Raw genomic sequence first — 24,558 nt, 5'->3', positions numbered from 1 at the left:
GTGAAGGTTATTCTCAGGAGTTTTGAGCTGGTTTCTGGATTGAGAATTAATTTTGCTAAGAGCAAATTTGGAGCTATTGGTCAATTTGAGGAGTGGTGTCTTCATACTGCAAACTATCTTAACTGTGCTTTGCTTCAATTTCCTTTCTGTTATTTAGGAATTCCGATTGCTGTCAATCCCAAAAGAAGGGTGGTGTGGGATCCTGTAATTAGGAAATTTGAAGATAGGCTGAATAGGTGGAATAAGAGAAACATATCCATGGCTGGCAGACTCACTCTTATTAAGGATGTCTTAACAACACTACCTTTGTTTTACTTATCTTTTTTCAGGCCCCTAAAACAGTCATTAATAGGTTATCTTCCATTCAAAGACAATTTTTGTGGGGAGGTAAACTAGAAGAGAAGAAGATTGCATGGGTATCTTATTTGAGAATTTTAAATAATTCTCTACTAATCAAGTGGAAATGGTTCATGTTTCACCAACCACACCAGCTGTGGAATAGGATTTTGATCTCTAAATATAAGGGGTGGAGAGGATTGGATCAGGGGCCTCACAAACAGCATTTCTCAACCTGGTGGGCTGACCTAAAGGCACTTAATCAAGACCATAGTATGACTGCTATCTCTAAACAATTCTGCTGGAAGATGGGCAGGGGTGAGAAATGCTCCTACTAAACTCCATCAACATGCTAACACTCACGGCTTCAACCATGGCTGGTGTTGCAGGTAGTTATGATGGTGCACCAGTTTTGGCTCTTAAACTATCATCAACACTTTTGTTTTGTGCAGCCACGGGGATGCTAATTTCTACCAACAAAATCCAACCCTCACAACTTGCTGAGGAACAAAGAAACGCGGCAAGACTGTTTAAGCAGCTTCAGACACAGATCCAAACAGAAATCGCCATTGGAAATCCAAGTGAAGGAGATGTGAGGGATGCAATAGAGAAGGTTTTGGCTCTAGACAAGGCTTATCCACTCCCCTTGTTGGGTGGTGCAATGCTCGAAAAGTTTCCAACAAAGTTTGAAGCAGCTAGATGGTGGCCAGAAAGTAGATTATCGAGCAATGACAAAGACAAGATAATGGAGATTAAGAACAACAATAAAAATGGATGGAATGTGGAGTTGGAAGAGGAAATGAGGGAGGTTATTGAAGTGTTGAAGAGAAAAGACATGGAAGACTATGATAGGTTAGGGAATATTGCACTGAAGATAAACAAGGGTTTTGCTGTTTCAGCACCTTTGCTCACAGGAATTGCTGCACTAGGGTCTGTGTTTTCAGGAGATTGATTAGTTCCTGCCCTTGCTGGGGTGTTGGCCACGGTGGTTAATGCTTTTGAGCATGGAGGGCAAGTTGGCATGGTGTTTGAAATGTACAGAACCTGTGGTGGAGTTTTTCAGCTGTTGGAGGAGACAATTGAAGCCGCAATTGAAGAGAAAGACTTGGACAAAAGAGAAAATGGAGAGCTAATTGAAATGAAGATGGCTTTGCAATTGGGAAGAAGTGTGTCACAGTTGAGAGAACATGCCACAAAATCTGCTTCATGTCGTATTGAAGGGAGGGAGATACATGAATTCGCCAGCAAACTCTTCTAAGATCAATATTTGTTTTGTTGTTTAATTCCTTACATACCATTCTTTTAATTTTTACTCTATGCTAGAAATCTACCAAAACATGCACACAAAATTTCGTTGAAAACAAAAATCCAGGCCTCCAAACAACAAAAATTGGATACAAACTTAAACCAATAAAAACTGGATACAGAAAGAACACTGTACTTACCTAGGATCAGCTCCAGACAAGGATAGATAAACCCACCCAGTTGCCTTCATGAGTTCCACGGTCTTAATCTCCTAAAAATGTTCCCAAAGTCAACACCAAATAATTAAGCATAATCATCCCAATCAAACCCAAACCAATAAAATAAAAATTTACCTTCAAGTTGTGAAAACCATCACCGGCACGGATGGAAACTTTTCTCGGCGTGTAACTCTCGTCAAGCTTGAAAACCAGAAAAAGCACAATCAACTGCCACAACAAAATGAAACCCCACATTACCATTCTTATTGATACTTTTATATGGTTAGCCAAGTGGACAAAATGACCCAATAATTTGATAAGAACCTTCGGACAATGCCACCGCACTAATTAAGAACTTACTAAGAAGAGCAACAAACTAAGGTAGAGCTCATACCTTGTTAACTGGCAGCGTAGAAAGCTTTGAGCTTTGAGCATCCACGACTGTTCCAAGAGCAGTGTAGGGTTTTTTCGACCCACACAGTTCCAACAGCAGTGTAGGGTTTTCTTCGACTTTTCTTCGATAGGAGGTTCTGTGGGTTCCAGCCAGCGGTTTCCGACAGTATCGAAATGAATGTGGGGCAATGTGGGTGTCGATCGAGCGGTTTCTGGCAGATTTCAGGTGGGAGGAGAAAGAGAATCGAGAGTGCAAAAGGGTTTTCGAGCGCGCGAGTTGTGAAATTTCAACACGTTTTAACTTATTAACATAACAACATCAACATCGGTTTTTTAAGGATAACCGATGTTAGGATGAATCTGTTAACATCGGTTTTCTAAAAACTGATGTTAACTTCAACAAGGTAACATCAGTTTCTCAAAAAACTGATGTTCAGTTCAACTCCTTAACATCGATTTTATCAAAACCGATGTTAACACTATGAAGTTAACATCGGTTTTTACAAAACCGATGTTAACATATTCATCTTAACCTCATGTTAACATCGGTTATTTAAATAATCGATGTTAACATTAAGTAGTTAACATCGCTTTTTATAAAACCGATGTTAAGTAACTCCATTTATTTACAAAAATGCCACCACGCTTTCGTTAACATCAGTTTTTGCAATAACTGATGTTAATTGACCGATGTAGAAAGGCTTTTTTTAGTAGTGAAACTTCAAGTTAAACTGATAGCAACAACAATGGAAATACTGGAAATAGTCACTCTTTTTCAGAAATAGAAGGTGGCTTTTCTATTTCTTTTAATCTACTGTGATTATTTTTGGCATATAAATGAAACATGATTAATTAGCTTTGACTTTTGTGACATAGAATGAACAAATACTAAACAAATATTTCAATCTACTAGATTTTAGTTTAGACAGTGATTCAAGCTTTGAGGATGATGATCTTATTCATATAAATGGTATTGCCTCAACTTCTAATGTCCACCAAGGTAGTAATATCACGTGAACATCTTCACAAATTACATAGACAATTATAATTTTATTTGTTATTAAAAATGTATCAACCTATTTTGACAGTAGCTAATATCAAATTCTTTTTCATATTCATTGTATAGGATATTATGATATTGGTTATCCTATTCATCAATGTAATTATTGCAAAGAGAGGATGCGAAAGCACAAGCACACCACTACTCCCAAATATCACCTTTGTTGTAGCAATGGTAAAGTCCAACTACCATTATTGAAAGAACCTCCTTCTTTGCTTCAACATCTACTATTTGATCAAAATTCTAATGATAGCATAATATTAGACTATATAACAATATGTTTGCCTTTACTTAAAAGCTGGATCCACACACACAGAAATAAATAAATATATATATATACATACATATATATATATATATACATACATACATATATATATATATAAACAATAAGATTTCAAGGAGAATCATGTCATAGAATTAGGAGTTTAGTACCAATGCCAAAACAATCCCCAAAATTTTCACAACTTTACATCTATGACACTAAAAATGAAGTGAAAATAGGATTGAATCAACGAGGTAAAAATTATGTACTTATCGAGCTTTAAAATTTTATATACATTTCAAAGTTTGTCTTAATTTTAATGTTTGCTAACTGTTGTAGCAACCAAACCAACGTTGAACCTGATATTGTAAAAAAACTTTCAAACATGTTGGATAAATACAACATAAATGCTCTATGCTTTAGGCAAGCTCAAGACAAATTGAAAGAAGAACATGCACATAACTTGAAGCTACAGTTTATTTTTGATAGATCAATTGATGGAAAAATTTATAATATTCAAAAGGATTTTGAAATAGTAGCTATGATTGTTGGAGATATTGTGATACCATCCTACCCCCCAAGGGCATTGGATAGAAGACTTCAAGAAGATTGGGCCAGAGATGCAAGAGAAGGTCCTAGGGTTCTCATGAGCCTTAGGGAAAATTTTGGGCCCATGGACTAAGTATGAGCCCATTTATCTTTGTACATGTTAGATTAGGATTTCATTATTTTTGGGTCTTGTATTTAGGACTCCATAATGTAGGTAGGGTACCTTAGAAAATGTAGGATTTTTCAGCCCTTGTATTTTAGGGCACCATGATTAGTTTTTGTATTAGGGATAGTTTTGTAATTTCACATGCATTAAGTGAATATTTGATGTGTGTGTTGGGAAATAAATTTAATTGAATTGGGAGAAGCCCAATGCAATTAAATTTTAGAGGGGGCGGTGAGCATTTTCTTGTTACACCCCATTGCCACATCATATAGTCACACTTTGTGCATGTCCTTCATGCTTTACATGCCTCATGACACCTAAGCACACTTAGTGGAGAATCTTGGACTTGATCTTGGATTAGTGGGCTGAACCATAGCTAAAATTCACTAATCATAATTAGTGAAATTTTGGCTCCACAAATTCAATTTCAAATTCAAGTGTGATTTGAATAGAAATTCAAATTTTCCTCCAATTTTGTGTGACACTTAGGCTATAAATAGAGGGCATGTGTGTGCATTTTTTTCAACTTTGATCATTTGAGAATTACACTTCAAAATTCAGACCTCATTTGAGGCACAAAATTTCATGTAATTCTCAAATGATCAAAGTTCAGACCTCATTTGAGGCACAAAAGTTCGTACCTCTTTATAAAGAAAGAAAAAAAAATCCTAATCCTCTCTTCTTCATTGTAGCAACACACTAAGAGGAAGAGAGAGAGAGAGAGAGGGAGTTCTTTATTTGCTACCTTTTCTCAGAAATGGTTACATCCAAGATGCATAAGATTCACTCCATTCTGCTTATGTATTTTTCCTTTTTTTATCTTCATTTCCTCAATCCTAGCAAATCAAGCAACAACAATTGTTATTGTTCATCCATTATTTTAATTTTACTAGAAAATTTACTACGTTCATCCGGTATTTTAACATGTACCACCACCATTGTTTTCAATCCTATATATCACTAACAAAGTTAACATATTGTATAAACAATAATATCTTAAATTTTCAAAAAACTTATATATTACAATTAAATTAATACAATTTACAATAATTTAAAGCTACATACCAATAAAACACACCACAAATTCTATTTTGCAATTGATTTCAATACTAATTCGATTTATAATAATTTATAACGTTAAATATTGAGTTGTTAGATTTAGCAGTTATTTTATAAAAGTTCACATTCATTTATCTATTATCTATAATCAACAACAAATATAACTAAAATAATGTTATTCAAATATTGTTGATTTATAAAATACCAAAAAAATGATGGTCGCTTATTTACAAATGAAAATGTATTACAAACAACCATTGAGTCATTGTCTAACCAATTTTTCAGACGCACGCATGGAAACACATAACAACCACCATAGGACACCGATCTGTTCACCAGGGAGCCATGACTACACACACAAGTTCATGATGCTTCCTTGTTGATGATATGTTGAGACAAGCTCCCAAAGGAACCTTTTCGACATTTTATTTCTCAAATGAGGTATTTTTTCTTGCCAACCCATATTTGTTCCATCACTGTGCAATTAGTAATTTTAGGGTTCATTCATGTATGATGCGATTCATACTAATGATTGAAAGATCATTTTATAATTAGTTTGGGTTACATGGTCAATGTAAGAGCTGTATCTAAATATTTCACATGCATCCATGTATTTACTATACATCATACTCCTCTGCATTTTCAATATTCATTGTTTGGACTCACTGTTAACAAGTGTAATTTTTTCTTCCTGTTAAATTATGTTGGATATGATGATAATGTTTGTCAACAAGTATAATTTTTCTTGCTGTTAAATTATTTGGCATATGATGATAGTTGCTTAAAAATATTATTAATAATAATGAAATAGGACCATGTGTGATGTAGCTCAATGTGGAGCTTGTATGCCTTGGATCTTCTTCATCAATGGAGTCCTTTGCTTCTTGAAGATCAATTGCAGCGGAATGGAGAAGGAAGAAAGATGACTGGAGATGCCACTTCAAGGAGAAGATGAGTCAAGAAAAGCTCACCACCATAGGAAACCATGGATAAGAGCTTGAAGGTAGGAGAAGATAAGTGGAGGGAGAAGGAGAGAACGAGCACAAAATTTTGTGCCTCAAATGAGGTCTGAACTTTGAAGTATAATTTTCAAATGATCAAAGTTGAAAATACACACACATGGCCTCTATTTATAGCCTAAGTGTCACACAAAATTGGAGGAAAATTTGAATTTCTATTCAAATTTCACTTGAATTTGAAATTGAATTTGTGGAGCCAAATTTTGGAGCCAAAATTTCACTAATTATGATTAGTGAATTTTAGCTATGGTTCAGCCTACTAATCCAAGATCAAGTCCAAGATTCTCCACTAAGTGTGCTTAGGTGTCATGAGGCATGTAAAGCATGAAGGACATGCACAAAGTGTGACTATATGATGTGGAAATGGGGTGTAGCAAGAAAATGCTCACCTTCCCCTCTAAAATTTAATTGGATTAGGTTTCTCCCAATTCAATTAAATTTATTTCCCAATACATGCATCAAATATTCACTTAATGCATGTGAAATTACAAAACTACCCCTAATACAAAAACTAGTCTAGGTGCCTTAAAATACAAGGGTTGAAAATCCTACATTTTTAGGGTACCCTACCTACATTATGGAGCCCTAAATAAAAGGCCCAAAAATAATGAAACCTTAATCTAATATGTTCAAAGATAAGTGGGCTCATACTTAGCCCATGGGTCCGAAATCTACCCTAAGGCTCATGAGAACCCTAGGGCCTTCTCTTGCATCTCTGGCCCAATCTTCTTGGAGTCTTCTATCTAATGCCCTTGGGGGGTAGGATTGCATCATTCCCTCCACCTTGAAAAGGATTTGACCTCAAATCCAAAGGTTCTTGAAACTTTTGGCTTCTTTCCTCAACACCTGTAAAAAGAATAAAAACATTTATATTAGTGGTGTTTGGTATGTTGGAGTAAGGTAAGGTCTGAAAACCCATTTCCTGGGCATCTTCCCAAAAGGGAACATGGTTCCTCGCCAACTCAATGAGTGGTGCTACAAGTATAGAAAAATATGGGACAAACCTTTTTTAAAAGTTTGTTAAGTCATGGAAGCCCTAAATTTTCCTTATACTTGGTGGAGTGGGTCACTCGGGAATGACCTTTATTCTCTTAGGGTTCGTGGGAAACCCTTGATCACTATTTAAAAAATTAATGAAAGTATTGCAATAAAACATACCTCTTTCTGTATTTTCATGTTGATTATTTCTACCAAAAAGTACGATAAACCTAAGGTGTCCCATATGAGCTCCTAAGTTTGTATTGAAACTAAAAATAAGAACAAACCTACCTAATGAGTCCCTATGTATATGAATCATGAAGATGTTGGATGCATAGGTGATTTTACAAAATAGGGATTCGGTGCCTCATAATACCTATTTATGGCACCAACAAAGCACAAGGAGTTAAGCTCTTATGAACCAAAACCTCATCCAACAACTCCTTTACTTGAGGAGTAACCTCAAGCTCAAGAGGTATGGCAGTGCTAAGGGATGGTAGAAAGATTATTTAAGAAGGAGTGCTCTTTTGATATCACCTTTTATTGAAAAATGATTTTCCTTCTTAACAATCTTCTTGGAGGAATCCTTTTCCTCTTTTTCCTTCCCCTTGGCCTTTGAAGACAAGGCCTTACTATCCTTCTTTTTCTTTTGTTTTTCAAGTTTTTCTTCCTCATCCCTCTTATCTTCCATAGTTAGTTGATCTTTGGCCACCTGTGAAGGTGTTTGAGGATGCAACACAAATTTAGTGCCAAGATGGGTGAGGGTAATCTCATTAGTTAGGCCATTGTAAATGATCTTCCTATCAAATTGCCATGGCCTTCCTAAAGAAATATGCCCTGCTTCCATGGAAACTATATCACAATTAACTTCATCCTTATATACCTTCACTTGTTGGTTAACTATCATTTCCCCTTACTCATTGAGCCATTGAAGTTTATAAGGTTTTGGGTGGGGAATGATAGTGAGGTTCAACTTGGAAACTAATCTTGTGCTGCAACAATGAGAAAACAAGTTTTATCTAAAACTTTGCATCTTGTATGCAAGATGTTCTTTCTTTGGGATTGAGAAAGATTACAAGATTGACCTCCAAGGAGCCTTCTAACCATTAGGATGTCACCTTCTTTATGGGGGTAGACTTCCTCACTAGACTCTTCACCCCTTACTTCATCTTCACTTCCACTAAAGGAAGGGGAAGAAATAGTCTCCTCTTGACTATTATAAATGTCTTGACCCCTCATAATCATGGTTTTATTTGTGGGGCATTGAGAGACAATGTGACCTCTCCCAAGACATTTGAAGCATTTAATGTTGCTAATCCTTTCATGGGAACTAGTCTTAGTGGTGGATTTCTTTATGGTCTTACCCTTATCTTCCTTGGGTTTTGAAGGTGCAGCCCCCAAAATTCCTTGGGCTTTATCCTTCCTTGGATAAGAGTGAAAGCCATAAGATTTTAAAGAAGGTTTTCTTTTAAGTTGTTGCTCCACTCTTATACAAAGTTGGACTAGCTCATCTAGGTCCCTATATGGAAGGAGTTCAACCTTGTCCCCCACTTCCATATTAAGCCCACTAAGGAATCTAGCTATTCTTGTTCTTTCCTCCTCCCTAAGTCTAGCTCTTAAAAGGAGTAGTTCCATTTGTTGTCTATATTCTTCAACACTCATACTCCCTTGTCTAAGCCTTTGGAGCTTGTCCATAAGCTTCGTTTCATAGTAGGAGGGAATGTGCCTCTTCCTAAGGGCACTCTTAAGATCATTTCAATACTCTAAAGGATCCCCATGAATCCTTCATTCCCTAACAAGGGAAGTCCACCAATAGAGGGCATATCCTTGAAAGCTAAAGGTACCCAATGGAACTTTTCTCTCTTCGCTAATATGATGGCAAGAAAAGAGTTGTTCAACCTTCATTTCCCAATCTAAGTAGGCCTCAACATTATCTTTTTCATGGAAATATGGGAGGCTAATATTAACCTCTTGAGGTCTTCTATCCTTTTCATTATTTTTTTCTTTCTTCCTCTCTTATTTGTTCTCTCTCATCTTGATTTATTTCTACCCTCTCTTTTCCTTTTTCTTTTCTTTCTAGTTTTTCTTTCCATAATTTGAGGGAACTCAATTCATCTAAGATTCTGGATAGAATCCTTATGACTAGTACCCTCACACCTTAACACTAGATGAATGATGACTCATGTTGGTTCCTAAGTTATGGTTCCTTCTTGTTGGGGGTTTGTAAAAGGTAAAAGCTAGGGTTCAAAATAACTGAAAATAAGTGTGATAAGCAAGAAGAAAGTATTATGTAATTACAAGATAAACTAGGTGTGACTAGTAAAGAAAATATGTTATGAAAGTAAGCAAGAAATTAAAGTGCAAGAAATGTAAACTAGGCAGATCCTAGGAGTGTATGGATGAACACATTTAAGGTTCCCAACAAAAAACTCACTATCCTAAGGGAAAATTGCCTAAAATTATTACACACAAATGGAAGTTTGGTAACCTATTGGAGGATCCCAACACACTTCCAATGAAAGGCCTTTTTGTTACAAAACTTAAAAGAAATGAAGGTAAGTAAATTGTGTAAATCGTGAAGATTTTGATGATGTCAAGAAGAATTAAGAATTTCCTTGAGAAAGGGGGAGAATGTAAATCATGCAAGCTTTGATAATGTCGAGAAGAAATCACATGTTTGTCATCATCAAAAAGGGGGAGAATGTGAATGTATGTATACATGATTTTGATGATGTCAAAAGAAGAATCAAACAAAGTTGCTTCAAAAGATAAGCATGGCTTCAAGATTAATACAAGATTGCTTCAACAAGCAAGACCCTTCTTCAAGATTAACTCAAGATCAAGCCTTGCATTAAAAAAAGTGTTTTCAAGACATGCAAGGCTCTGGTAATCGATTACCAGGCAGTGTAATCGATTACTAGAAGATAGGGTTGAGAAATAGCTGTTGAAAAATGTTTTGAATTTGAATTTTTCAACATGTAATCGATTACCATATGTCTATAATCGATTACCAGTAACGAAACTCCTGAAATTCAAATTCAAAAGTCATGATCCTTCAAATTATAATTGTGTAATCGATTACACAAACATTGTAATTGATTACCAGTGGAGAATTTTCAGAAAATCTGCCAACAGTCACATCTTTTCATTGGATTTATGAATGGCCATCAAAGGCCTATAAATAGGTGACTTGGGCACGAATTTTAACAGAGAGTTTTGCTTGGCAAAAATGTCTTATCCTCTCAAAAGACAATGAGAGAGATTCCAAAAGAACTCCATTGTCAAATGCTCTCTCAAAAGAAATCCTTGACCAAACACTTGCAAAATCTATAAGGATTCTTACATGATCTTCATTGTAATATTCTTCTCTTGAAGAGAGAATTCCTCTTCCATTCTTCTTATTCAATGAGATTGGTTAAGAGACTGTAAATCTCTTGTTGTAAAGCATCTGAACACAAGGGATGGGTTGTCCCTGTGTGGTTCAGACTTTGTAAAGGAATTTACAAAGATAGTGGAAATCTCAAGTGGGTTGCTTGAGTACTGGACGTAAGCACGGGAAGTGGTCGAACCAGTATAAAATTGTGTTTGCATTCTCTCTTCCCTTATCTTATTTATTTTGTTGCAATCAATTGTGTCTTGCATGTTTAAAGAACATTGTTAAATTGATTGTTGTTACTTCTTCTGCACTCTAAGCCTATCCCTCTTAAGATTATTGAGGCCACAAGGTCCAACAAATTTTCAATTACAAAATTACAAAATGGTCCTCAATTTTGGTGGTTGTTCTCTCTTTGGTGATTCACTCAATTTGGAGTGCTTCTTAGTCCAATAGCTCTTAAGGTGGTTGGCCCCTTGCTTCTTGACTCAAATTCTTCAAGGGATGGCACCAATCTTCCTTTCCAATTTCCTATATGGCAACTCACAAACAAGGAAACAAAGAGACAAACAATAACCAAAGACCAAAAAAAATGAAATGAAAGCTAAACCAATAGAGTTTTAACAAGACAAATTTTCAAGGATTATTCAACAATTAAAGCAATGAAAAGCACATAAAATCAAGCTAGGACTCAAAGAGAAACCTAGAATGACTCTAGAGTAGAGTAGAAAAACTATAAAAAAAAACTCAAGAAACCTCTAGTTTTAGCACTTGTTTTCACACTACTTTTCAATTTAAATTTCATAACTAAGATTGGTATAAAATAGGCACCAATTATAGAACAAATTTCGAGCCAAAACAACAAGCACACTTTCCTTTCACTTTTTTTTTTGCTGGACACTGATTTTCCTGCCAACTTGTGTGATTTTTTGTATTTTTTTCCTTTTATCCAAATCACTTGGTTCTTTTTTATATAATTTTGGTCCAGATGTCTAGAAAATTCAGCAAAACTTTCAGCTCACAATTCGCAGTGACCAATTCTCAGTAATTTTTACAAGTTCATATGTTCAAGCTGCCAGCACCAGCGATTTGAACCTAGAAATAAAGAGTAGTGTTTATGTTGCTTAAGGCTTGGATAGTTACAATTTGTGTTTGCTTATGCTCAATTTCCTTGAATAAAACAATTCAAGAGAGCTTAAGACTTATTTTGATTCACAAATCCAGCCACAACTCAGCACCACAACTCAACTTCTTCATAGGCATCATGTAGGAAACTTAAAACACAAAAAAAGAAGTTCAACAACAAGACTACTTTTAGGAATTGATTTAGAACATGTTATAAACTAAATAACATGCATGAATTAGACTCAAAATTCAAAAGATAGGCTAAGAATGACAAGAATACATGAACAAATGTATCTAGAATTCAATAAAAAAAAAATCAAAATTCAACACAAACTTAGAACATAATGTGACAAATATTATGACTAAACATGACTCTAAGACAACATGGATTAAGTGATTTACACTTAGATTTTTGTGTTTTTTTTCTAATCAATATTTTGGAAGAAAATTTTAGATCTAAAGGTTCAGCACAAGAAGATTATGACTGTAAAATGATAGAACCTAAAATCAAGAGTAGATCTATAAAATTTGAGCAATAGAAATGCAAGAACAAGTGTATATCTAAGATTTAATCGGTTTATTTTTTTTAATATACTCTAAATAGAACCAAACCACAAGACAATGGAGGATATACGTGGAGAATAATATGAAGAAAAATGAATTAAAGTGAATTGACCGAACAAAAAGATAGAGGAAGCAAAAGAACATCACCTAGACAAAGATGCTCTTAATACCACATGATGTAGCTCCATGTGGAGCTTGTAGGCCATGGATCTTCTTCATCAATGGAGTCCTTTGCTTATTGAAGATCAATTGCAGTGGAATGGAGTAGAAAGAAAGATGATTGGAGACACCACTTCAAGGAGAAGATGAGTGAAGAGCAAGCTCACCACCATAGGAAGCCATGGATAAGAGCTTTAAGGTAGGATAAAATGAGTGGAGGGAGAAAGAGAGAAGGAGCACAAAATTTTATGCCTCAATTCAGCCCACTAATCCAAGATCAAGTCCAAGATTCTCCACTAAGCGTACTTAGGTGTCATGAGACATGTAAAGCATGAAGGACATGCACAAAGTGTGATTATATGATGTAACAATGGGGTGTAGCAAGCAAATGCTCACCTCCCCATCTAAAATTTAATTGGATTGACCTTCTCCCAATTCAATTAAATTTATTTCCCAACACATGCATCAAATATTTACTTAATTCATATGAAATTACAAAACTACCCCTAATACAAAAACTAGTCTAGGTGCCCTAAAATACAAGGGCTAGAATATCCTACATTTCTAAGGTACCCTACCTACATTATGGAGCCCTAAATACAAGACCAAAAAATAATGAAACCTTAATCTAATATGTACAAAGATAAGTGGGCTCATACTTAGCCCATGGACCCGAAATCTACCCTAAGGCTCATGAGAACCCTAGGGCTTTCTCTTTCATCTCTGGCTCAATCTTCTTGGAGTCTTCTATCCAATGCCCTTAGGGGGTAGGATTGCATCAATGTGTATGTTCCAATAATGTTCTAGCTAAAATTTAAGGAAGAACTTTCGGATGTGTGGAAGATAAATGACAACTATAGAAATGTTCAAGAGGATAATGTAATAAAGACTAAGACAGAGATCCTGATCCTGCAAAATGGATGGGGTCAGGTTACCATCAACAATGAAGTGAATGAGGATAAAGAGGTGTATTTTAGATATCTAGGTGAATCATTTTTTCTTGTTTGCTTCTTCAAAATAAATGAAGAAAATGCTGCAAATAGAGTACCATTGAAACCAAAAATAAAAGGAAAACTCGAAAAATAGGGCTAATGTTCCCAAAAGTAGACATCACTTTAAGGGAAAAACTCCTGCTTTGTTTGTTGTAGTTAAAAAAACCAGCTGCAACGCCCTCACAACATAAAGCATCCACAAGCCATTTTGTAAGTATACCTTACTTATTGTAATGAAGTGGTTCAGTAAAATTTGACATTAGCTTAATTCATAAAATTATTTGCTCCTTAGATGACAAAATTTAGAGAAGCTTTGACTAAGGATACAGCTACCTGTAGCAAAATTGTAAGCCCACATCCTTAACTTTAATAATGTTATTTATTTTTTCATTATGATGTTGCAAATCATGCAATTGAATATATTGTACTTACTTTGACAACAACCATCTAAATGTCTTTTTGTTTTATCTATTTTCACATTTTGTAGAACTTCCGCAAAAAGTTTGCTGCATTTATTCATTAGAAGAAAATCAACGAACTACACCTAACAAATTGTTATGGAATGGTGCATAAGTGCAAACTACTCTTTGAAAAAGTGATGACCAAATACACTGAAGATAGGAAGAAGTTGGAAAAAGTTTAACAGGCATGCAAGCTTCAAGGAAGGGGATGAAGTTAAATTTGTCTTCGATGTTGAAGAAAAGGAAGATTATGCTCATGTAACAAAAGTTTGAGTACATTTATAATGTTATTTATTTAACTACATCTTTCTGACAACATGCGACTGCATATGCACATGTGTAGGATTAGGAGAAGTGCATATTTTGGATTGTAAAAAACAATGACAGCAAACACTTATTATAATGCTATAATATATTCTAATTAGAACGTTTTTTATCTAACATCTTTCTCACACCATGTTGTGACTGCATATACACATGCGTAGGATTAAAAGAGATAAATATTTTGGTTTGTAAACACCAATGACAACACACACTTATTATAATTGTAAAATATATTATATACCATATGCAACATATGTAAGGTATTTGAATTATATCATGACAATTTTTAAAAGTTTAATTTTATTGAGTTTAATTTCAAACATTTTTTTAGAATATATTATAACAGACAAAATTTAAGGATAATAAATTATTTTCATCTAATATTTTTTTTTCAAAATATATCAAATTTAAATAAAAATCATATACCGGTATTTCCAATAACTATACCTCACACGAATTGACAAACCATTCAGACAATCTATAAGGGTATTTTTGTTTTTTCAAATATCATATAGGAGGTGCAGCAACAAAATATTTACCAAAGCCCATAACTACACCATCTTGGGCCAACTATAAACAAAAATACTTCCTGGAAAAAATATGGTGGGTGCAAGTTGTATTTGGAGAAAATATGGAAAAAATATGGGCTAGCAAAATATTTCCAGTATTTTTTGTTTTTACCTCTCGCTGTAGGATGTATAAAATCATATGGTGAGTACAACAAAACACATCCCTTAACCAAGATATGACTATACAGTTTTAGCCTGAAACAAATCTTCAATCCGTATAAACCCTGGGTGTATCAAATCATTTGGTGGTGCAAGTAGAAAATCGATCAAAATAGAAAATCTCTTAACCAACATAAATAATTGTTACCAAAGCCCATGACTGTAAAAATTTGTGCCGAAACAAATTTCCAATCCGTATAAGCTCTGGGTGTATCAAACCGTTTAGTGGTGCAAGTAGAAAATTGACCATTACAGATCGGTCTCATTAACGCATTTAGCCCCCAAATCGTAAATTCTAAACAAGGAAACATTTCAAAAGTCACCAAACTTCTCACACGAACAACAAAGTAACCAAATGTTCCATATTCTCAGAACCAGACCAAACCACGTGTAGAGAGAAGACAAACTGACATACCAATGAACACCATGGCCGATGCTCCAAAAAATGACAAGTTCCTCAAAAAGGCAATGATTGGAGGGTTCACGACATTTGATTTCTTCTATCAGGTATACGTTGTTCCTCATAACATAATCCATTTATTTCTTCACTTTAAATTAGTATGTAAACCATAAATAGAGTATGATCATTTCCATTTTGGTATTGTTCAAATTGAATCAATCAATAGTACAACGAATTTTATTGCATGTCTTAAACATTGATAGTGTAAGAAGCTAAAATTAGAGTATATAATGTTGCATGTATTGATTGTTAAATAGTAATTAACCCCAAAGTAGAGTAATCTGGATGTCACAACTTCAAGTTTCTATATTTACTCATGTATTTGTGTTACTTCAAGTTCATATATTTACAGGAAACTATAATCTTTAATTGGAAAGACAGTTAATGAAACAAATGGAACTGATTAGAATTGGTGCATGTGTTCACTGACAAATAGTATTTAACACCGAAACAAAAAACATTCTAAATGACATTTCTTATATAACAATTTTTCAACAAACTTTGAAATGTAAATGAAACAAGACTCTCTGATCATCTGTCCAAAGTTTTGTAAAACATTTAAGAGTCATGTTACTACTGACTAGGAGTTAATTGACAACCAAGGAAGGGTATCAAAGGTCAAGCTTATAGAATGTAACAAAGACCCAATTGTCATCTACAGAGGTTGGGTTGAATTCAGAAAACTAAATGAAGTTTATAATCAAAGGGAGATCATGTTTGCATATGTAGGTGACGGTGCATTTCATGTTAAGTTCTTCAAAGAGGATCTTGAACTTGCAAGAGTCAACAAGCAATTGAATAAAAATATACAAGAGCTAGTGACATTGACGATCAAAGAATAATCACTAATTGGAAATTTTAACGGTTGCACACCTAATAATAATGCACACGTCTAAATACAGGTCTTATGTCACATAATCGCAAAACACAAACTTCCTTTGTTTCTGGAATGACCTTTAGTAATTAAACTTCATTGAGGTCTGTAAGTTGATCCTGCAAGCAACAATTATTTGGTTGGACGATTCAAAAAACAACAACATTTCTGCCATTGGCAACTCAACAAAATATACCACATCCATTTTATAATTCTACACATCTAATCAAACATTGCCCACATTAAAAAAACTCCAAAATTGATATAAAGTTTAACACCAACTTAAATATTATAACATAGTCAACAAGAACTTTAATGATAACTATACTTAAATTACGTACAAATAATCCTGCATCTATTTAAGTTACATTAAACCCAACTAAGGTCTATTAATTTATCTCACATTCTAATTTTTCAAACATTCAAAAATATGTTTTTCTTTAAAATCTAATCACTATTTCAGTACTAAAAAAAAAAACAAATACAGTGGAGCGACCTTAACTAGTTCACTTTGAAAATTGTCACTATTCAAACAATTATCCTATATTGCTACCTAATATGCTTGATAATTAGCAAGAAATATCTTTAAAGTAAATTCGCCATGATAATAAAATAGTCCTCTTAATATTCATCGTCATGATGAAATTGAAAATTAATATCCATAATAAAACAATTTCTTTGGTTGCATGACACAAATCCCTAGGAATAGAAATATCAAACTTCAATAAGTACTATGCATACTAGCTCTAATTGAAAGAATGTGTAGTAGAAGTGTTGGCCATATGGCTTAGTCAAGTTTTAAAAGCTTCAAAATTATATAAAACCAAGCCTCTTTCCTTTTCCAACCTCATTCGCATCATGCAAAACCAATGAGACAATAAAGCACTTGGCAAACCCATATTTTACCAGCTTGCATTATCCTAAACTTTATGCATATTTAGGAGAACCTTAATACCATTTGATTATATATATAATTGCACTCGGAATTCTAAAAATTATCAACAACTATTAATATAAAATAATCTAAACATTTTGTGTCTACAAATTCTATTCTTGAGAGGGATTTAACATGGAGAGGCTAGAACTTTATGTGGGATTTGAACACTTAATGGCCTACACCCTTGTTTCATGAGAATCAACTAAATATTAACTATGAGGACTAGAAGGGGTTGTTTACCTTACCCAAGTAAAAATAGACTCAAAAAACCCCATAATAAATTATTGGTGCAATTAAGAAATTGTATCAATCATCTTAAAATACATGAGTGCACTACTGATCATCTATTATGGAGTTGTTTAATTTCATTCTCGTAAGTTAGATAACCTCTAATTAAATTAAGAAGAATAAAAACATACAATATTAAAAAGCTAATTTTATTTGTCAAAATTATTCAAAACACTGTTACATATAAGAGGTCAAATGACCATTATTCTGAAAATCCTAACACATCCCAAGATCTATTATTTCTTGGCTATAGATTCACAAACTGCTTCTATAGCAAGCTTGTTTTGATTTTGTGGCACCCTGCATCTAGTAGGACCAAGCATTCTCTGTGAAACCTGAACAGAGCAACTTTGTTTTCCAAGACAACTCTACCAAAAGAAAGAAAAAAATCCAAAGAACCAACTTAGATTTTCCATTACTTTTTAACCCTTTATCATGAAAACTAAAAGAAAATGACAATATTATATTAGTAAACTACCTTGCTCAGGATGGATAAAGCATTGGGAGATTCACATTGGCTCTTCTTAAAGGATCCACATTCACCTTCGGGCACACCAAAGCTGGAAAATTTAATTTCAGAGATGACTTGTTCCTCACGACATGATAATTCTAGCACGTTTCCTTCATATGAATTTGCACAAATTTTGTCAACCATTAAGGTGGCAAATTTATTAATCAATGTTTTATATTCATTTCATTTCCATAGATACATTTTAAAGGTCATATTACAATTTTTTTATACTACCATCTTTGGGTAGGTCTTCCACACTTTGTGATGCATTTGTCTGAACTATATGGTCCTCGGTAATTACAAGTAGCAGTGCAACCATTATCATCCGCAAGATATCTTGTCCAATACCTACCAATGTTGTTACCATTTACCCAGGCTTGACCCTTTTTTAACCCTCTCAAATCCACCACGACAGGATCAGTTCCCTTAGGACTCTTGAATAAGGTCTGCAAGAAAATGATGTAATATAGTATAATTCAACCTATGTTTTAACAATGTTTTCATACTACACAAAATTATAAACATTTGTTAATGTGGAAAGAGACAATTAATTATAAAATATACCAACCTAAAACCCATTTTATTTGTTCTTTACTCAACTTGAGAATAGTACAATACTGTATGAAATAAATTTAAGCAAACAAAAGAGACAATACTTATACCTTATACCAAACAAATACTCTATTAGTAGGAAGACCATTTGTGTTCCATCCGTTATTGTTTTCTGGACTGTATAGCTTCACAATCTCACCATGTAATCCCACCTTATAATTCCATGTATTATTGGTGATATCCTTGACTACCTCAGTGTTATTCTGTAGTGTCACTAATTGAACTGGACCACAAACACCAACTGACACATTGGAGAAGTCGGCACCATAGTTCTATTTCATTGAAGAGATCAATATTATTTGTTGCCAAACCAACATGAATACTAACATAAATTAATGTCTTTATGAACTATGAAGTGTGTGTTTGATACTTACAGGTAAACCATCAGTGCCACTAAGTAGACTTATCTCATTCGTGCCTTTCTTCAGCTTGATCTTTGCCTCATAGGTGAATGAATATTTTCCATTTTGACCATATGGTAACCTAGGAGGTACATGCATGAAAGGAAGAACATGAGACTCACTTGCTTGTGTAGGAAATTTTATAGCCAGGACTCACCTGCTTGTGCTCCATTAACAAACACATGAAGCACATGTCCATTGGTGCTCAATCTTAGCTTGGACCAAATACGACCACTTTCACTAATGTCAACATTGAGCAAAATTTTTGTCGCATGGGTTAGAAGCTACTAATTAATACACAGCTAAATAAAAAATAAAAATTTGAGGAAACAAAAAAAAGTTATTACCTTGTGATGTACCATAAGTAATCACTTGTATCATTTGTGACAACCTTTTGATCCAAAAGTTGAGCAGCCTTACGAGAAACTAAACCAAGGACTTGGCCATCTTTCAATTGAACATGGGGCTCATGCATCCATTGCCAATTCAATGTTGAGTGTGGCTCTTCTTCATTATCTGATTTGCTGTCTTTCATGACCATTATGGATGTTTGAGCATTGATCTGATTTCATATTATTTATTTAATTAGTATTACTCATACAATCTCTAACTTACTTCTTGCTTGCTTCTCATGTAACAAAGAAAAAACACTTCTTCAAAAATTAATTACGTATAAGAATAACCTTTGCAGTGTTGTAAACTTCATTAACACAACTTGGTAGGATGGACACAGACCAAGCAGGAACAATATATTGAGTGCTTTGGAACATAATTGTAGCATCATTTGATGAATTTGCATTTCCAATGAAACAAGCTCATTTTCCAGAATAATTGTAAACCGTGGCCTGTAAAAACAATCAATTTGAAATCAATTGTAACCAAATAAGTCAAGCAACAAAGAACACAATATAAGCTTTATTTAAAACATATAGACGCTAGGTTAAACACAAAAACTTACTGTCAACAGGTTCCCATAGTCAGTATGGTTTGTGGTTCCCTGAGTCAAGACATCTTCCATTGATTTTAGAAGCTCATGGAGTAGTTTAAGATGTTCCCACTTAGGTTGATTTTTGTTACCTAACATTAAAAAAATATTATATTATCAAATTAACAAATAATAGTTAAATAAAAAGATAATACCATTTTTCATAATTACAAAAAGTATAGTATGCCTTACCATATTCATCTAAAGGAGCATCATAGTCATATGAAGTGGTAATATATGGTCCTCCTGAAGTTCGTCCGAAATTGGTACCTCCGTGGTACTGTCATGAAAAAAAATAGAATTACAACTTTAGTAATGAAAATGATTTACAATCAATATAAAAGAGCAAGACAATAATACAATCAGGTTACCATATAATAGTTTTGGAATGTGCCACCATATTGGAGAAATCGTGCAACAACATATGCAACATCCCGAGCAGTTCTATGTAGAATTGGTCCTCCCCAATTCTTAAACCTAATTATTAAGAATTAAAAATTAAGCATGAAAGATAAAAAAAAGATATAATTTAAAATTAATGGAAATAACAAACTCACCAGCCAGTCCAATTCTCAGTCCACATCTTTGGTTTGATTTTACTGTTAGGAGAAAATTGGTCACAATACCAACCATTACATGTGTTAATCTAAGACAACAACAAAAAAAAAAGTATATTAGCTATCACCATCAAATAATAACATTCAAAAGTATAATTATAAATTTTTTAATTTTCATTACAATGGGATCTGGAGCATCACTCTGTTGACACATAACCCAAGGCACACCAATTTTGTAAGATTCAGCTAGTTGAGCGCACCATTGCACATATTGTTTTCCATTTTCTCCATATTCACTCATAATGTTTCCATACTCATTTTCAATGTATATTAGTACACCCAATCAAAGTGTGCAGATATTAGAATATTTAGCATCATCAATGCAAGGATAAAAATTAGAAAAAAATATTGGGAATACAATTTTAAAATGAAACCTGAGCAAGAATAATGGGTCCTCCTTGTGATGCAAAAAGATTCTCATGCCTCATCTTGTCCACTATCAAAGTTTTGAAGGTTTGCATCTCATTCTGCAGTCAAATGTTTGACTATTAGATCCCTCACTTTAAACACCAAAATCGAAAGACAAATTCTAAGAATACTAATTAAGAAATAAAAATTACTATTAAAATTCAACGTGCTTCAATTGACCATTGCTTCATATTACCATTATCCAATTTCAATATTATCATGCACAACTACTATTTTATTTTGAATACAACATTGTCATTATCCTATGACAAGAATTAATATTTCATAAGACTAATTAAAATGTCATTATCCAATTAATGTTTCATAATACTAATATGTGAGCAAGCTTTAACACCTCCCGCTAGTATGCTTCAAAAGAAATATATATATATGAAAGCGTAGAGTCAATACTATCAATACCCTCTTCTTTGGGTACAATATCAATACCTTCTATGTACACATATAGAGACATTTATTAATTAAAAGCTAAATATTTATTTAATTTTCAAGTAATTAAAAAGCACAACAAGATTTATTAAACCTTAGAATGTAAAGAACTAATCAAAATAAACATATCTAAATAATGACCTACCACGTAAGCAGTGTTATTGGTCCTAAATTCCATATTTGGCATATTGTGCAACCATACTCGAAACCCTCTTATGACACATAAAAATAAGTCAATCAACTTAATAAAAGAAGACATATAGTTAGTAAATATTATGATCATTTTTTTAATTTCCAAAGCAAAAATTATTATATTTATTTTGATATTTCTTACTCGTAGTTCCATTCAGCACATACATATGGACCAATGCGCAGCATGGCATAAAGTCCTTCCTTTTCAATGGTTTTAATAAATTTGACCAGATCCAGATTTCCAGGAAAATCATACTAAAATATAGAAATTAAAATAAATAAAATTAATGGCACACGCAAAATATATAGTATGAACATGAACAAAACAAATTATTAGAATAAGAAAACCCGTCGGGTTGAGGCTCATGAGCATTCCAGAAAACATATGTTTCAATTACATCAAGTCCACCTTCTTTTGCTTTATTAATCAAAGAAGGTCACATTTGTCATAAATAATTGAATAGAAGTATAATTAAATGACTTCCATAAATGCATAGTCATAAACATTTATTAGATGAATGAGATTTTTGAAATTCAACAAAAAAATGCAAACATGAGATAATACATAACACTCTTACTTCACATGTGCTACGAGGATAATGAATTGAACTAGAGAATAGAACTTTTCTTTTGCCATAAATTGTTATAGCTCTCGAATCATATGAAACTTCAAGAGTATTGATTGCCAAGTTAACTAATGTCAAACTTAGCAACAAAAGTGCAAGTTGAGTAGTCATTTTTAGTCTCATGAGATCAGAAGCAAAGTAAGTATAGAAAAACTACTATAGAGTATGAGAGCACATGGACAATGACTTATCTATAATAGTAGAAAAAAATGATAGTAAAAAAGAATAAACAATAATAAATACCTTCAACTGAGTATACGTGGTATTGTTATGATTTGTTAGTTAGTTACTCTGTTTAACAAAGATGTACTTGGTATTGTTATGATTTGTTAGTTAGTGACTCTGTTTAACAAAGATGTCAAATAGTAGTAGGAAAAAATGATAGTAAAAAAGAATAAATAATAATAAATACCTTCAACTGAGTATATGTTGTATTGTTATGATTTGTTAGTTAGTTACTCTGTTTAACAAAGATGTCAAATCTTTCTGTTATTATATCTTAGTTGTTACTTTCTAACAAATAAATAAATAAATAGAAATAACAAAATAATAGTAACGAACTCCCCATCAGAACATTCTTTTTTTTTTTACTTTTACTTTTTTATAGGATAAGTAGGATGAAATTTTAGTTGTCATCGGGAATATATTTTTTGGATTTTTTTTAACTCTTATCTCTTTCTATTTATCATTTTTAAAACTTTTAGTTCCAACTTGAATTTTAATATCTTTTTAAAAAATTATTAAATACAACATTATATCATAATATAAATTGTTAAACATGAATACATAATATAATTTATATGTCAAAAAATTATTTATGACATATTTTAACATTATTTATATGTTTAGAAATATTTATTACTACAAATTAGTTATATAAAATAAATATAAAGTAGTAATTGTTACATAAAAAGTCAAATAAAATAAATAATTTAGTAGTTATATGACATAATATGGAAACATGTGTCTCAAACGTCCATAAGGCCATGCCATGAAAGACAATAGAAGATAATAAAAATGATGAGTCATATTCATTGAATTGGCAGCGGAAGCTTAAGTCATACATGCTCATGAAAACTGGCAAAATAATTGGTTCGGTTTCTCTTAGTACAAAAGGTTGTATGTAGCAAATGATACAAATTAGTATGATTTATGGTCATCACCAGCTAGCTAATTATGTACTTTTGTTTTCTAAAAAATTTGCACAGATCGAGGATGTGTATTAATTAACATTCACCAACTAGTGTGATAAAAAAGTTAAAAATTTTCCTCAATGTTGAAGTTAGCAAAAAGAACCCTCCTTGGACCAAAGATGTTAAGCTAAGAGTGAACTCTAACCGACATATTCATGTTCATGTATTTTGTCAATATTGGAAAACATGTGGGTAAGTCTTGAAATTTTCATACCCATTTCCTTTTTTTTACACCTTAATAAAATTGTTACAAACAAGTAGTTTTGTTTTCTTCTTTTCATTCGTTGGCGCCTGGCCACAACATAGATTCCCAATATGCTCAAAATATGTACAAGATTCATTCACCTATTTGAGACAAAGATTAAATTAATTGAACCTAGGGAAGAATGAGATATGTCTACTGAGTAACCCCTATTGGTTTAGTTTAGTTGAAAGTAACAAGCATGTACATACTTCAAAAAGACAGTAATTATGTCATTATTGAGGCTAGTTAAGTAACTAATAGTGATCTCATTCAAACAGAGCTATGGTGCATAATCCGATGATGTACGAGTCTGCCTGCATTTGAGACATGGTTTCATATTCTTTAGTTGGTTAGTATTAGTCATATAACCACAATTTTTTTATTTGATTTCTTATGTATCAATTACTAGTTTATATTTATTTTATATAACTAATTTATAATAATAAATATTTTTAAACATATAAATTATGTTAAAATATGTCATAAATAATTTTTTAACATATAAAATATATTTTAGACTTATGTTTAATAATTTATATTATGATATCATGTTATATTTAATATTTTTTATAAAGATATTAAAATTCAAGTTGGAACCAGAAAGTAACCAAGAGAAAAATGTTCTACTTTGTATTTCATTGCTAATATTTTTTTTTCTCTTCATTTTATTTTTTATTTGTTTAGTGTAATATTCGGTGGGGCTAACAACTAACTACTTAATTATACTAACAGAAAGATTTGATATCTTT

General features: G+C 32.9%; 2 pseudogenes; one reads left to right on the top strand and one right to left on the bottom strand.

Moving 5' to 3' along the window:
- Nucleotides 1–661: 661 nt before the first annotated feature.
- LOC114368308 lies at nucleotides 662–1,619 on the top strand (annotated as a pseudogene).
- Nucleotides 1,620–17,764: 16,145 nt separating this feature from the next.
- Nucleotides 17,765–22,495, bottom strand: LOC114367441 (annotated as a pseudogene).
- Nucleotides 22,496–24,558: the final 2,063 nt, after the last annotated feature.

The sequence above is a fragment of the Glycine soja genome, chromosome 9, assembly GCF_004193775.1.
Source record: "Glycine soja cultivar W05 chromosome 9, ASM419377v2, whole genome shotgun sequence".
In the NCBI taxonomy this organism is placed as follows: domain Eukaryota; kingdom Viridiplantae; phylum Streptophyta; class Magnoliopsida; order Fabales; family Fabaceae; genus Glycine; species Glycine soja.
The sequence above is the reverse complement of the archived record's forward strand: the minus strand, read 5'-3'. Positions and strand labels throughout refer to the sequence as shown.